Genomic DNA, 18,011 nt, shown 5'->3' with positions numbered 1-18,011 from the left:
ATTTTTTTCTTCTTTTTCTACTCTTTTAAAATTTTTATTTCTCTCCTTTTTCTTTTTCTCTTTTCTTTCTCTCTTTCTCTCTCCTTTGCTCCCTTGCTGTCCCACATTGTTCTTCATCTCCCTTTTTGCTAATGGTCTGGCCCTAATTCGGATATCTTCTTTATTTTTCTTTTCTTCTCTTTTTCCTTCTCTCACTTGTGTCCTCTGGCCTCACTGCTAACCCTCCCCTATTGGTCTACCTATCTAACCCTCCCCCCACCAACTCCTTCTAACTCCCCATCCCGAAGGGTAAAGTTGCTATATTGAAGAGTTTATTCACTATAAACATATGTTGGATTGGTCCTTGATCTTGATTTAATTCCCACAGTTAAAGGTGATAGGTTAATAACCACCACATATTATCATTTTCTGAAAGGTACTTGATGTTATTGTGTTGCTGATTGTATGATTTGGTCTAAGGTGTTGTGATTGATCTAATCAGTTGTCCTTCCTGGTATAATGAAAATGAGATAGCCTCAGAGCTATTAGAGACTCAAAACCTAATGACCACCTATACCTGGAAGACACCGCTGAGAAGTAATCATTCCATAAGGGTTCTAAATACAAGCAACAAAGATACTTACAATAAGCAACTTCAAAGTATCAACCCAGGAACTAAACCAAGGACAGCACCAAAAACAAAAATGAGAAGACATTGAAGCAAGTCACAAACTCAGATTTCCACCCCACGAAAGGCAAATATTGAGGGAAATGAGTTGGAAAAGTCTGATAATCAACCACCTGGACATCCTGAACTGATAGCACAGGAAATAACAAAACAGATGAATGAGGCTTTAGAAAAATTCAAAGCAGAAATAATCTCCCAGATAAGTACAGAGATGTTGAGCAGAGCGAAAGACATGATTAGAGGCTCTAGAACAGAAACAGACAAAAGATAGATGAGCTCAGAACCATGCTGGAACCCATGAATGCCCAGGATAAGAAAGAAATGGAAACCATGACCACACAACAGAAGAAAGAAATGGAACCCATGAAACAGATTCAAACAGATATTCAGAAGATTAAAAACTCCATTGAAAGCATGCACAGAAGATTAAGGGAATCTGAAGATAGAATATCAGATATAGAAGACAGGATTGCAGTTAAGGACCATGAAAACAGAGATTTCCTAAAAATAGTAAGGGACCACGAGAAATCAATCCAGCAGCTGCTAGATAATGCAAAGAAGAGTAACATAAGACTGATAGGAGTCCACGAAAAAATAGGAGAAAGTACAATTGACATAAAAAAACTGTTCACAGAAGTAATAGTAGAAAACTTCCCAGTTAGATGTGGAGAATTGGACATACAGATAAGTGAGGCATATAGAACTCCAATTAGCCATGGTCAAAAAAAAATCTGCACCTAAACATATAATAGTCAAGATACCAGAAACTCAACAGAAGAACAAAATCCTACAAGCAGTTAGAGAAAAGAAACAAATCACCTACAAAGGAAAGCCCATCAGAATCATGGCAGATTTCTCAACACAAACCCTCAAATCAAGGAGAGCCTGGAATGAAGTATTTCAAGCCCTAAAAGAAAATAACTTCCAACTTAGAATGTTGTATCCTGAAAAATTATCTCTCAAAATGGATGGGGAAATTAGATACTTCCATGACAAAGAACACTTGAGAAATTTCACGAAAACCAAACCAGCACTCCAAACAATTCTAAACAATATCTTAGAAAAAGACAATGAAGGCCACAACTCCATGAGGCTCAACAGAGGGAAGCCACCAGGCAAGGTAAGATACTGAAAGGAAAGGGGGAAAAAATAATAAAAGAGCCAACAATAGTAAAACATCATAACAATGATGAGTCAATATCTATCAATTATAACTATCAATGTTAATGGTCTCAATTAACCAATAAAAAAATAGACTGACAGAATGGATTAAGAAGCAAAATCCAACAACATGCTGTATACAAGAAACACACCTAACTCTAAAAGAAATACATAGACTAAAAGTAGAAGAATGGAAAACTGTTCTCCATGCCACAGGAACCCAGAAAACAGCAAGGGTAGTAATTTTATTTGTAGACAAAGTAGACTTCAAACCAAAACTAATAAAGAGAGACAATGATGGTAACTACATTCTTGTGAAGGGAACAGTCCAAGAGGAAGAGATGACAATCCTAAATATATATATGCGCCAAATACAAATGCCCTCAACTATAAAAAACAAATATTAATGGACATGAAAAACCAAATAAGCACTAATACAATTGTAGTGGGAGACTTCAATACCCCATTATCACAAATAGACAGATCATCTAGACAAAAAATTAACCATGAAATTCTAGAACTGAACCAAGCATTTGAACAAATGGACTTAATAGATGTTTACAGAGTGTTCTACCCCCACAAAATCAGAATACACATTCTCTTTGGCTACATACAGGTCATTCTCCAAAATAGAGCATATGCTAGCTCATAGGACATGTTTAAGTAAGTGTAAAAGAATTAAAGTTACCCCCTGTATATTATCAGACCATAGTGCAATAAAATTGGAGATCAATGACATAAGAAACTGCAAAACTCCCACAAACACATGGAAATTAAACAACACTCTCCTAAACCAACAATGGGTCACAGAGGAAATTAAAGAAGAAATTAGACAGTTTCTACAAGTAAATGATAATTCCAGTACAACATACAGGAAACTATGGGACACAATGAAAGCAGTTCTACGTGGGAAATTCATGGCAGAGAATGCCCATGTTAGGAAAACAGGGATAATTCTGATAAATAACCTAATGCAGAACCTCAAGCTCCTAGAAAAAGAAGAGCATGACAAACCCAAAGCTCATACAATATAAGAAATTATAAAGATCAGAGCAGAAATCAGTGCAATGGAGACTATGAGAATGATACAAAAAAAATCAATGAATCAGAGAGTTGGTTTTTCAAAAGAATAAATAAAATCTATAAACCTTTAGCCAACCTTATCAAATAATGGAAAGAAAAGGCTCAAATCCATGCAATTAAGAATGAAAAAGATGAAGGCACAACAAATCCAGGAGAAATCCAAAGCATCATCAATACCTACTTTGAGAAGCTGTACTCTAATAAAATGGAAAACACAGAAGAAATGGACAGATTCCTAGATACCTAGGAATTGCCAAACTTAAATGAAGAAGATATAGAAATTCTAACACCCCAATTACAATGAGTGAAAATGAAAATGTAATAAAAAATTTACCAACAAAGTAAAGCCCAGGTCCTGATGTCTTCACTGCTGAATTCTACAAGATATTTAAAGAAGAACTAATGCCATTACTCTTTAAACTCATGAAGGAAATTGAAAGGGAAACAAGGGTTCCAATTTCACTCCTGGAAGCAAGTATTACTTTGATTCCAAAACCAGGGAAAGACCCAACCAAAAAAGAGAACTACAGGCCAATCTCCCTAATGAACACAGATGCAAAAATCCTCAACAAGATACTGGCAAACAGAATACAAAAGGTCATCAAGAAGATCATACACCCTAACCAATTCACCTTTATCCCAGGGATGCAAGGATGGTTCAACATACATAAATCAATAAATGTAATACACTGTAATAACAGAGTCAAAGACAAAAACCCTATGATCATCTCAATAGATGCAGAAAAAGCATTTGATAAAATCCAACACCCTTTCATGATAAAGACCCTACAGAAAATTGGAATAGAAGGTCTTTATCTCAACTTGATTAAGGCTATGAAAAACCAGCCAACATCATACTAAATGGTCAAAAACTGAAAACTTTCATGCTAAAATCAGCAACAAGACAAGGATGCCCACTATCAACACTCCTGTTTAATATAGTTCTGGAAACATTAGCCACAACAATTAGAAAAGAGAAAGAAAAGGAATGAAGATAGGAAAAGAAGAAGTTAAACTATCACTATTTACTGATAATATGATACTTTATATAGAAAACCCAAAGTACTCTGCCAAAAGACTTCTAGAACTAATTGATGGATTCAGTAGAATAGCTGGATATAAGGTCAACACTCAAAAAACAATAGCGTTTTTAAATACAAATAATTGACTCACTGTGAGTGAAATTAGGGAAACAATTCCTTTTACAACAGCATCCAAAAAATGAAATATCTAGGAATCAATTTAACAAAGGAAGCAGAAGACCTCTACATTGAAGACTATAGCACTCTGAATAAGGAGATCAGGAGGATATAAGAAAATGGAAAGACATCCCTTGTTCCTGGCTAGGAAGAATCAATATAGTGAAAATGGCCATATTTCCAAAATTACTATATAGATTTAACTCAATGATGATTGAAATTCCAACAGTATTTTTCACAGAACTAGAGAAAAAATTAAAAAACAGACCTGAGGATCAGTGGAATAGATTAGAAGATGCAGAAACAACTATAGATATACTCAGCTACCTCATCTTTGACAAAGGAGCCAAACACCCTCAGTGGAGGAAAGATAGCCTATTTAATAAATGGTGTTGGAAAAACTGGATTTCAACCAGCCAAAGATTAAAACTAGACCCATACCTATCATCATGCACTAAACTAAAATCAAAGTGGATTAAAGATCTAAGTATTAAGACAGAAACATTAAATTTGGTGGAAGATAAGTTAGGTAGAACTCTTGAAGACATTGGCATAAGAAATGACTTTATGAACAAAACCTCAATAGCATGGGAACTAGCACAAAGAATCAACAACTGGGATCTTATCTTACTAAAAAGTTTCTGCAGTGCAAGAGAAATTACCAACAGAGCTAAGAGACAACTTACAATGTGGGAAAAAATTTTCAGCAGCCATAACTTAGACAAAGCACTACTATCTAGAATATATAAAGAACTGAAAAAAATCAGACCCCTCAAATTCAAAGACCCATTTCAAAAATGGGCATCTGAAATGAACAGACATTTCTCACACAAAAAAGCAAAAGCAGCAATCTGTGTCCTCTCTAGATTTATTAATCATGTCTTGCACCATGAGCAAAATCTTTGCTGTTATCTGAGTAATTATTTCTGATTTCATTTTTCCCAGATCCTCTTTTGTTGCCAGTTCAGAGAGTCCAGGTGGTTGAGTATTAGATTCTTCCATCTCGTTTCCCTTTGGGGTTGCTGTAGCTGATCTGGAAGTCTGTTTTTGAGGCTTGTTTATGAGTCTTCTCATTTCCACGGGGGGGTGGGGTGGGTGGGGTGCTTGTGGTGCCCACGCGGCTCACCTTCTCTGCCCTAGGAGCTTGGGATGGCAGTGGGGGAGCTTCCTTCTGGGTTCTGGGACGGGCTCAAGCTTCTCTGCCCTAGGAGCTTGGGATGGAGGCCGGGAGCTCCAAATCACATCTTCTGATGTCTTTTTAATTCTTGAGATTTTTAAAAAAATTATATGGAAAAATGTTTAAGTTCTTTTCAGTTTTTCTTTGGTTGAGTTCTATTATATTTGAATATTATTATAGGGGTTTTTTTTCCTTGCATTGCTTTTCTTTGAATAATTTTAATTTTTGTATATGTGTGTGTGTTTAGTGAATGATAATAAAGCTATACAAAAAATAAATAAAATCCAAAAATAATCTGTATAAAGTATGTTAATAGGTCATAGTTCAAAAGTCAAAACTGGTAATCAATTACAATTCAAATTCATAACAAAATGCTGTTATACTTATCACTGCCTTACTGATGCAAATCTTTTTCTAAACCTTTTTTCTTCTGATTGTTACATCAATGTTCAGATTTCTTTCTGTTCACTTTCACTTCATTCCATATCCTTTTCCTATACCTTCAATTCCTATTAATAAGTTTAAATCCTTAAATGCTTTTTACAGCCACTCCCTCAATTGAACACAGACTGTCATCTAACTATAAATAACTAATCTACTTGAAACAGAGCATTTAGCCTGGACAAAGAGGCTCTCTAGAGATGATTTTTATTAATTAGTATAAGATTTTTATGTTATAATATTTATAAATTTATATAGTTCATATTGAGTTTTTCCAGTCCTCTTCACAATATTCAACCAATTCAAGCTTTGACCAGCAAAGTGTAAGTGGGAAGTAACCCTGAAATTTACATTGTCCTTATTTGTTGAAAAGTAATAACATGGTTACATCATAATATACAAGATCATTTGTTATATTCACAGTACCTGTATAGACAAAATATATTCATTAATATTCTACTACCTTTGCTACACAAATTTTTTAGACATAAGGCTAACTTTGCCACAGTGTTATTTACATTCAATTAAATCTTAATGGCTAGTCTATCCACAGTGAACTTCTCATTTTTATCTTCTACATTCTCATATTTGTGAAGCCAATTTCTTTCAAGAGGGTAATGTTTACTAGTAGTTAAAAATTATGACAGATCTATAGGAAAATTAATTTCCTAGCTTAATGTTACTAGAATTATTCTGTCCAAAAATAAATCTCAAATATATTTCTTATTCACCTTCTCTGAATTAATACATATTTTAATAAATCTTTATTAAGTGTAGGTTAACAAATTTCCCTTGGATAAATATGTAGCTACCTGGAAATTCTGTAAATTATGTTCAGGCCTTATAAAGACATGAAATAGGTGACTTTATATAGTAAGTGTGTTCACTGTTAAATCCCTCCATTTATATCTTGAGACTTTCTGACATAATCAACAAACCAAGACATTTACTTTTACTCAATTATTTAGTGGTAGGTAGCAGTCTTTCGCTGACAGAGGAACTCATGGTAACAAAACTGGATTAAATCACAAAGTAAAATTAAATTAATACCTAACGCTGGTACCATGCTATTTCTTTTAATATCTATCCTTAGGATAGATATAGTTTTACAAAGTTTCACAACTCTTCTTTCCAGCTTTTTTATTAACAAATAACTTCCACCAGAGAGTGCTAAGTATTCTACAGAATTTTCCAAAATGTGTGACAGCAGTGAGTTATGTAATGATTTATTTGCTATCACTACCACTTCAAGGTCCTCAACTGTGTTAGATTTCCATTGCTGAGACAAAATACCTGAGAGAATCAGCTTATAAGAAGGAAAAAAAATTTTGGCTCAGTTTCAGAGATTTTAGTCCATGGTCAGTTGGTCCTGTCACTCTGAAGGACACTAAGTTCAGGAAGAAAATCACGGCAGGGTGCATGTGGTGAAGCGTAGCTGCTCACTTCATGGGAACCAGGAAACAATAAGAAAAACATGAAGGAAGTGGGGTCACAATATCCCCAATCCCAATATTCAAGAATATGCCCCAAATGACAACCTCCTACAAGTAGGTCCCACCTCTTACATGTTTTACCATCTCCCAACAGTCCCACAGGATGGTGACCAGGCCTTTAGCATATGAGTCTTTGGGGGACATTCAACATTCAAACTACTGTGACAATCAACATTGGCATTTCTAACACTGACCTCAGGTCTTAGGCACCTGTTTACTGCTCTCCACAAGTACAAGCAGACCCTCTTTTTCTTTATATTGCTTTATTCTACATGCCAAAGCAAGATAGCAGAAATATCTACAGAAATATATGCATACACTTCACGATAAAAGAGTTTATATTGCAGAATGAGGAAGAAATTTTATCGGGAATAATGCCTGTTTATCCAATAAAGTAGGCTTAATTTACAATTGTTGTTTTCCTTTAAAATATATCAACTATTCATTGAAATATTAGATTTATTAAAAAAAATCCTTAAATACAAGTACTTAAAAAAAACCTCTTCATTTCTTAGAGAAAAAAGCAAACCCACAAATACATTCTGTAATTTTATTAATAGTGACATATGACCCACTGAAGTCTTGCTATGGCTTGTATATGAATGTCTCCCCAGAAGCCTCATTTGGTCATGGGGTGGGAGGAGTTTTGAAGGTGGCTGGATTAGGGTATGTGACAACTAGGATTAAGGGTGTGATGCTAAGATTAAGGGTTCCCCACCCTGGGTGTGGGTGGGACCACCTGAAAGGCAGGTAGCCTGGATGGAATCTAAAGGGACAGAAAGAAGTTACTTTCCTACTGCTGCTGCTTTCTGACTTCCTCCTGCTCTGCTTTGCCATGGACTGTTTCTCCTCTGTGACGCCCCTTTGCCATGCCACCTTGCCTTGGAGCCAACCAACTATAGTCTGAAACCTCTACAAATTATAATCCAAAATAAACTTTACCCCCTTTAACTTTGGGTGTTGGCTATTTTGTCTCATCAATGAAAAAAAGTAACTAAGAGAAGTCCCAAACCATTGTTTACACACAAACTTCTAAAGCAGGCATTAGTAGTTATAAGAAGGAAACTTCTATCATAAAAGGGCATAGGATATTTTTACCAGATATCTAGACATGAGATGTTGGACCTCCTGTTTATAATTCTAAGTGTTTCAATAAGAAGTGTATTGGTATAAATAATTAATTGCTGGAAAAAGTACAAGCACTGATTAAAAAATACTATATTTAAATTTTTTTTAATTACAATAAAAGACACATTGCTATTAATCCCCCTCTAAATATTCTGCAATTTGAATACCCTTATTTCTTTGTTTTTTCCACTTTCTGAAGCAGTTCTGGAAGTCCTCATTTGTGAATGTCATTATGAGGTGTGATTAAAAATTCAGTAAATACTGCTGCTGAGTGTCATCCAGTAGAAAGCCAGGCTTGTAAAAACATTACGATGTGTTCTCATCCCCTTATTCACAAGACTTGACATTGTGACTCTTCAGGCTCTTCCTCAAAGTCAAGATAATCATAAAAGGTAAATGTTTTCAATCAATTCAGGACATCAAGGCAGCCATGACAGTAAATCTAAAAACAATTCCAAAAGAGGATTTCTAGAACTGCTTCAGAAAGCACAAGAACGATGGGATAAGCATGTTCAAAGTGAAGCAGCATATTCTGATGGGGATTAATGGCAATGGCCCTTTTATTATAATAAATTTTTTTCATTTAAAAATTCACCGTAAGTTTTGATCATATATTCCAGAATGAATTCCATTAACTAAGTTAACCACCAAATCACTTCTCTATTCTTTTAGTTGAACCATTTTTACTTTTTGTTCATTTCTATTTTTTCTGAAATGCTCCATTGCAATCCCTTTTCAGTGTAAATTAAGTGAAGTTTTTTTTGTGTAACAATTTTTGTCCATGTTCAATTTTACAAATTCTAGATAAGAATTTATCAATTATAATTCTACCATTATAAATGTGCTTCTGGCCATTAATTCTATGGTATTCCTTTTTATGCTATCTAAACACCATACTTTTACTCTTGTCAGTTTGCAGTCTGCTGCAGAGTTTACCTTTTGCTGACTATCAGCTCTCTTCTGTGTTTATTATTTTTCACCAAGATCTCATCTTCCCTGAGTCACTGTTAATCTGTTTTCACAAAGATGTTATGATTCTCTTCAGTGTTCTGCAGTTAAAATTTAGCCATTATCAGTTTTACTTTTTTTGTAATTCCTGTTAGAATATTTGTTAAGAATTTTATAAAGTTTATTATTTGCATTTATTTCTTGAAGCAAGAGTATAAAAAGTGGGTGTTCACACCTAGCATTCTGCTTCAGCAATATATATTTGAACTATAATCAAGTGAAGATTAAATAAAGTTTTGGAGACAAACTGATGACTGCAATAAGCACAAAAATTGCATTATGGGATTCTTAGAAGGGTATTCTGTGACTTACTTAAGATATAAAAGAATGAGAAATTACTAAACCACCAGATTAGACAACTGGGAAATATCCATGCTAGAACCTAAATAATATGGTGTGTGATTGAAGGCTTGCTGTAAACTAGATAAAATAAGAAATAGATTGTGGAAAGATGGAATTCAGACACACCAAGGATTGCCTAATAATAAACTGCACCTGAAGATAGTGGTCCCTCCTACTGCTTAATTGTATAAAAGAAGGCCAGCTGGACACCTAAGTTTCTCTGACCTGACAAATTTCTCGCTTCTCTGTTACTTTGATTAGCAAATGTCAGGAGACATGAGGAGCACCTAAAATGAAGTGAGAGTAAACTTTAAAGAGAATAGGATGCAATGTCTCCCATAAAATGAAAAACTGTGATTCTAATGAAAAAGGAAGCTTCTTATACAGTATAAGGTATTCACACATGCCAGAAATAGTGCTAGGGAGGGACTACTACAGAAAACTAGACACTGCCTCTGAGTGTCGGGCAATTTGAGATTCTAAGGCAATATCATAAGTTCTTTAACAGATACAGATACAAGTGTTTTAAAAGCACCAAGGAGAGGGGCTGGGGATTTAGCTCAGTGGTGCTGCCGCCTGCCTTGCAAACAGAAGTTCTTGAGTTCAATCCCCAGTACTGGAAAAAAAAAAAAAAAAAAAGCATAAAGGTGAAAGAAATTAATTAGACATGAGAAAGTTTTCCAAAGAAAGTGTCATTGATTTGGGCCTTTAACGATGGATAAATAAAAGGTACTTATTTCAGAGAAGAAAATAGCTAACATTTTTTTGGATCAAGTCCCTGACTGTTGGCTGAGGTTAATGCCAATAACCATTCTCTTCTGTAATGTACTTTTTGATCTGTTCACTCCTGGGTTGGATGAGTAAGTGATGTGGATGACCTACAGGTAATTCATGTTTCCATTTGCTCCATTCCTGGGTTCAGAGGCTCAAGCCATTTATTACAGTGGTTCTCAAAGGTCACAAAATCAATGGTAAATTAACTTTCCTTCAGTTATGCCAGTGTGGGCCTTTATCTAGAATCATAAATTATCTTACACATTTGTCAAATACATCTTTTCAAATATCTTGTAAAAAATTCATCAAAGGCAACAAAGCTATTATTAAAAAAAATTAGATTAAACCTTATTGAAAAAAAGCCTTAACGGTGTCTTAGTACATTCATTCCTGGCTCCTCCAACAGCTTATGTTAAACCTAATTTTACCTTTATGACAAGTGTTCCCCTGGTTGTTTTATTTTTATTTTCAACTACCAGTTATTATGCTAAGTCTATAATTTATATAATTATATATATTAATTGATGTCATATGATGTAAACTATTTATGAAGGTGATTTTTTTTTGGTATTGAGAATCGAACCTAGGTTGTACACTGAGCTAAATCCTCAGCTTTCTCTCTCTCTCTCTCTCCCCCTCTCTCTCCCTCTCCCTCTCTCTCTCTCTCTGTCTCTCTCTCTCTTTCTCTCTCTCTCTCAGGGTCTCACTAATTTGTTAACTTGCCCAGGCTGGGCTTGAAATTTTAATCTTGTAGCCTGAGTTTCCCAGAGTGCTGGGATAAAAGGCATGTGCCACTTTGCCCAGCTATGGTTTCTTTCTTAATACAGCAGTGTAGATAAATTAATCCTTATCCCCATATAATTAAGATTACTTTGCTATGGCTTTATTTATTTAATAAGCATATTAATAACTTGCTTGATACTCTATGGCACAGAAAGATGAATGAGACAGGATTCTTAAACTTTTCAAAGTTTAATGGTGTATACATTTTTTAAATGTACCTAATTAATAAGTATGCAAAGTTAAGAGTGTACAAAAAGTACTACATAATTTCAGCAGATAAAGAGATTTACTTTTTGTGGAGAATTCCAGAAGGCTTCATGGAGAAAAGGCCACGTGACATGGAGATAATGTTTGATAGACACTAGATACATGAGAATGGAAGGTTATTCTGAAGAGAGAAAAATGTGAATAAAGTATTTTGGCAAAGAGATATAGGCAGCAAAACAGTGTTTTAGAGTCAGTCCATCGAGGACATGACCATAATGGAAATTATGGATGATAAACTTTTTCAGGAAACAGATAAAAAAAAAGTGAAGATTTCTAAATTTGCATCTTATCTCTTCAAAATTGCCACTCACATACATTAGACAAAACATTTACTCTAGTTCTATATCTCATAAGAAAAAAGAACACTTTAACAAGGTTCACAACTAAACATTAAAGATAAATCACCTGTTATTCCCAGATATCAATGAAAATGTTACTTCAGCTATGAATATTTTGAAAAATTTGAAATGAGCTTATTTTAATAAGTTGTTAAAATTTAAAAAGATGACCAGCTCATTCAGGCTGACTGAAAAATCTGAAGGCCAATATGTATTACATTTTAACTATGGCTGTGGTTTAAGCAGAGAGAAATGACAGCACATTAGTCATATTATGTGGTACATAATAGCCCCGTGACAGGATTGTTATTAAATGATGACACTTTTGGATTTGTTTGATTAATGCTGTAAATTATCTCTATGCTGTACAAAAAGCATTACAGTATTTTTTTTTATATCTGTGGATTGCAAGGGATTAGCAAGTAGCTCTGAGATGCAACTAATTTAAGAGGAATTGAAGAGCAATCTGAAGTTATTCATGGTTATTCATGGTATTAAACTTGATAAACTGGCAGAAGGTAGTGATAAATTTCAGGAAGGTAGGCTTAGCACTGTAATACACATCTGAAGCAACTCACAAAAACATTTTTTGTAAGACAAGAAATGCAGTGGAATAAAAGAAGCATTTCGAAGTGATGCAATTAGAAAATAACAAGGTAAGAGTATTTCCAGCAGTGACACAGGGATAACACAGTCTGTCACAGGAAAATATCTTTAAATTGGAAGCAGTTGCAAAATGAACAGTAGAAACTGGTCAAACAGAAAACTTTTTATCACTATCAAAAATGCCCATGTTTCCTACAAAGATTGCAAACCCTACAGCAAATCATATAAACCTTTTTTTAGTTTTCTCTTTTTTTAAACTTAAATCAACAACATTCAGGCTGTCTTGAAGGAGGAGCTTTGCTGGGGATTGAACCCAGGGCCTCAGAATTCCAAGCATACATTCTCCATGCATCTACATCCCTAGAACTCAGGATTTTATTTTTATGCGTATCTAACATCTATCTGTTAGAAATCCAGAACCACATACACACACACACACAAATCCCTACCAGCTTATTTGCATTAGTATCTTTAGAAGTGTATGTGTTTTGGAAGCAATCTAAAACTAGAAAAGGTTAAAGAAGTAATAGAAAAGCAAGATACTTAGTTATTTAATGCAATGCTAGCAACAGTGTCTTCTGAGAGAAATAAGACTTTTGTAAGGCTTGCCTACACTGAATGCATGAAAAAAGTATGCTATCAGTCCAAAACTTGTAAGTCTGCTGAGCTATTGTCAACAGATTGCAGGATAAAAGAGATGGAAAGAACTCAAACTTAACACAAGATTATATTTAATTATGTGGGGCTTCTTTGAAAGGCTCTGATTTTGTGTGCTGCAACTCCACTCAATCTAATGAAAGCATAACCACAAAAAGCTGGAACTTACCTGATATTACTGACTGAAATATTTTTATATTAAAATCAGCAGTGAGACACTTTTGGGATTAAAAATGGGTACAAATGAATTCTCTGTGGATTTACAAATGAATTCTTTAGTTTTATAGTATCAAAATAGGCTGATTTCCTCTGGACTGTTGCTGCAGTGACCTGTTCTAATTCATTTGGCAACAATTTTTATGATGCATCAAAGAATCCATTTTTTGTGACCTATGGTTTGCAAAATTGATTGTTCATTTCTTCCACATTTGGAGGTAGCATTTGTCATGTTTTTTTCCACTGTAGATTCTGTGCAAAGGGGTGGGCTTAATACATCCAGGTCTTTGTTCTTTTGAAGGCTAATTATTTTCCTTTAAAAATAATGTTTCCCTAAACTATTATGCCTCTCAGCAGTCTATACAAGGACTTTTTGTGACTTAAGAAATCTAAATTAAAACCTCAGAATTGAAGCTTTTAAACCAAGTTGAAGTTCTATGTGAAGGAAAAATATGTTTAAGGTTAAAAACTATTATTGCACTAATATCTAACATCCTGCTTACAAGGATGAGGCCATAGTGTGGTGTAACTCCATGGCAAGGAATGTAACTATCTTTCGTACATTACCTTCAATGTCAGTAACACTTCTTATTTCATGTTAAGTTCTCAGAACCTGAAAATGATATCCAAGTGTCTTAGCTTGGGCTAACAAAACACCATAGACAAGATAGCCTGAATCAACAGGTGTGTATTACATGTAGTCTGGAGGCTGACAAATTCCAGGTCTAGATGCCTTCAGATTTCATTTCTTGGGGGTTCTCTGCCTGCCTTGTATTCTACAGCTTTCGCACTGCAGCCCGGCATGGCACAGAGGGACAGGTCTGTTAACTCTTATTCTGCTGCTGAGGACACTAATCCTATCATGGAGGCTCCACTCTCATAATCTCATCTCATCTACTTCCCAAAGTGCCCAAACACTAATACCATCATCGCAGTGGGGGTTAGGGCTTCAGCGTATGAATTTTGAGAATAACACCAAATACAGCAAGTTTTAAGGCTCCTAAACTTCTCTATTCTCCAGCTTTATTGAACTCCAGTTGTATTTAAATCCTTTTAATTCAAGATATAATCTGAATTTGATGTTTTCTGTTTAAAGGGAACTTGTATCAGTTGAATATAATAGGTAGCAATCTTGGAAAGACAAGAAATAACATATAGAAACACTATAAATAAATGTGGTAGGTTAAGGTGGTATAGGAAATAATTTTCTAGAAGTAGCAGTCTTCAAAATCATTTTCCAAACTTCTCCTCTAACTTGTAGACACAAAGAAAATATCATATACTCATCATATACCTAGAAACATTAAATGTAAAAGTCTGCTTTTTACATTTAATATTATGTTGTCTTTAGTTGTGGGAATATGCACATGAATGACTTGGTTAGAATGAGATGATACTGAACCTATAGATTACTCACAGTAATCTATAAGTAAAACTATTTTTACGGAGTAAAGCCTGTGCTTCATAAAGAAAACTTAGTACTTCCTTTAATTCTTTTCTACTCATCCTTCTTTCCCTTCTTTTCCTCTATCATATGGATTAGTATTTTCTTAATTTTCAGAAATAAACACAAATAGTAAAAAGCAAATCAGGAGAAAAGTCTCACCAACATAGTCACATTTTAAAAGAAAATACAGTATATGAATATGCTCTCACAACTCCATGATTTTCTCTGATTTAGGGACCATGTTTGCATCATTCTCCCCACACTCTCCAGCATCTCAAAACCCTATCAGTGCACCTACTCACCTCTTAGCAAAAGCTTATCCCTTGGCTTACTTGAATTTCTTCAGAAAACTAACAGGTTAGTGATGGGGGTAGAGATTTAAATTATTTTTACAAAACTGGAAACTTTTCCAAAGTTCTTCATTTAAAGAGAAGTTAGTGTCCTGAAGGAAATGTAACAAATAATAAAATACTAAATCTTATAAAGATTCTTTGTAAAGTTTTTTTAAAAAGTAATAATTGTTCTGAATAAGATAATTTCTTTTCTTTTTTTTTTTTGGTACTGGGGATCTAACTCAGGTCCTTGCTCTTGTAAGGCAGGCGGTGGAACCACTGAGCTAAATGCCTGGCCTCTGAATAAGACAATTTCAAAACCATTGACTATGATAGTTTTAAAAACATATTTGTGGAATGCCATATGAAAATTCAAAAGAAGATATATATATATATATATATATATAGTGTTTTCCCAGCTTTGTTCTGGGTTAGGTTATTTTGCTATTTGAAAAAATCTATTTCTTTTAAATAATCACAAGTCATTAAGATGTCAAGATGATATCTGAACTTGAAAAATCAAATTCAGCTTATTTAAATTTCTAAAAAAGCAAAATGGTGTCCTCACTGTAAAAAGGAATGGGAAGCAGAAGAGAGAAAGGGCAACAAAGAATAGTCTCTCACATAAGGAATTAAAGGAATAAGAGTAAGAATTTCTTTACAAAACTGTCTTATCTCATGGTAATTTAGTGCCTTCAGAGGTGTCTACATTCCTGCATAAGAAGTAATTATTGCACATCTAAAGTATGGTTAAATGTCTATTACTATTTTTCTTGGCCGGATACCTGAAGGTGAAGAGAAGGCATAATTAAAATGCATGGATACATGAAGGGGATAAACAGTTGTTATTTTCACCAAACCCTCAGTATAATACAATTAAGGTTTTAAAGAAATCTTTTTGAAAATAATACTATGAATCTTGAGAAATAAATTATGAATATTTGATATAATTCTTGGAAAAATTTAGTAAAAATAATGCTTATTCATTTTTATTGTAAATTATAGATAGATTAATGCTACTCAGACTAATCAAACACAAAATTATCATAAAGATAATTTCTTATTTTCTTTATGCAAAGTTACTTTATGTAGTTATATTCACAGGATTTGTATAATTTTACTTCACATTTCCCTTAACATGAAATTTATAAGCATTATTTCTTACAATATATAACAATGGTATAATTATTGTATGCATAATATGGATAATAATTGTAGTAACTGCATACTACTCCTACAATTGAGTTGTAAGTTAACTAGGTTATTTTAACTCATACCTTATTTAGATCTTCAGGTTGTTTCCAGTTTTGTATATTTATCAGTAAAACCACAGTTTAGGCCAAGGATTTAGCTCAGTGGTTTGCCGCCTGCCTCGCAAGCACAAGGTCCTGAGTTTGATCCCCGATACCAAGAAAACCAAAAAAACCCCACAGTTTATATTTTTGCCTCACCCCATTTTAGTATTATTTTCGGAAGATTTCAGAAGAGAGTCCCAGGAGTATAATTGCTAGATTGACTGCAATTGCTTGTATCAACAAAAATTATTGAATAACCCATTTCAAATTGTTTCATGTTGTACCAAAAACATATAAAATGTTACTAAAATATGACATTGTATTTCTTAAATTATCTCTCAATTATCTGTACAGTTGTTATCTGTCACATAAAATTTAAAAAAATATATGGCTCAATGTCTAGTTGTGCTTATGTAACTCACTTCTCTTACTTTCAAACACACATTTTTGTATGTGCGTAGTAAGCCATTTAGAGGTACTTTAGAATGATTTTGTCAAGTTAGAAAATAAATCAAAAATTTTTTTTCTTTTGGTTTTCCATGGAATTGATTTAAATCTATACAATAATTTGAAGGTAACTGGTGTTTTGAATTATAATTGTTGACATACAAAAACATAGTTTGTCTACATATTTATTTCTATTTTTAATTCTTTCAAAGAATTGTCACTTTTTATTCATGCAGGTGAAAAATATGTCCCAGTAAAGACATTGTTAAAGTTTATACTTTTATTGTTATAGTGAATGTGATTCTCTTTTCAGTGATTTCTTAACAGCTTTATTAGGTGTAATTTATATGTAAAATAAACATATAAGTACATATATAAGATATATGTACATATATTTTTAGTATGTACTATAGTGACTTTTTAAGTGATTTTTAGTTATTCAACCCGTACTACAATCCACTCTTAAAACATATCCATCACTACAAAGGGATTTTCCCTTCTGTTGGTAATTTCTGACTTATTTATTAAAAACAAGAATATACTTTATATCACTACAACCCTTTTATATATACTCATGTATATTTTATGGTTTACCATATGGCCTATTTTAGAGAATGCTCTATGCATGCTCATAAAGAATGTCTCTTCTGCTTTTGTATGGTGAAATGTTTAATAGTGGTCAATTAGGTCTAGTTGTCCTATACTATTGTTAAATGTCAAGTACATAAATGGTATCGTTGCCAATTTCTATCCAGTTGATCCATTAATTATTGACATTGAGGTGCTGAAATTACCAACTATTATTATTTGTCTATTTATCTCTTTAGTTCTAACACTTTTTGCTTTACATATTTGAGAAAATAGGTCATCTATGTAAATAATTATAATGGTATTTTTCTGTTGGATTAACCTTTTTATCATTCTGAAATATTACTCTTTTGTCTCAAGTATTTGTTTTGTATTGAAGTGCATGTTCTCTAATATTGATTAGTACATTCACTTTGGCTCTATTATGATTATTGTTTGTATATCTTTTGTCATCCTTTTGACTTTCAGACTGAGTTTTTTAATCTAAAATGTATCTCTTATGGATAGCAGATAGTTTGATCTTGTTTAATTTTGTAAATCTATTCTGATAATTTATGTCTTT

At 33.6% G+C, this 18,011-nt stretch overlaps 1 protein-coding gene across 5 annotated transcripts in view; it reads left to right on the top strand.

Moving 5' to 3' along the window:
- Nucleotides 1–18,011, top strand: part of Stard13 (StAR related lipid transfer domain containing 13) — a 532,559-nt gene that overhangs the window by 91,920 nt on the left and 422,628 nt on the right. The gene's annotated exons all lie outside the window — the stretch shown is intronic.

The sequence above is a fragment of the Heterocephalus glaber genome, unplaced genomic scaffold, assembly GCF_053883595.1.
Source record: "Heterocephalus glaber isolate CG9 unplaced genomic scaffold, H.glaber_assembly_v1.0 deba00001720, whole genome shotgun sequence".
NCBI lineage: Eukaryota > Metazoa > Chordata > Mammalia > Rodentia > Bathyergidae > Heterocephalus > Heterocephalus glaber.
This window is presented reverse-complemented; position numbering and strand designations above follow the sequence as displayed.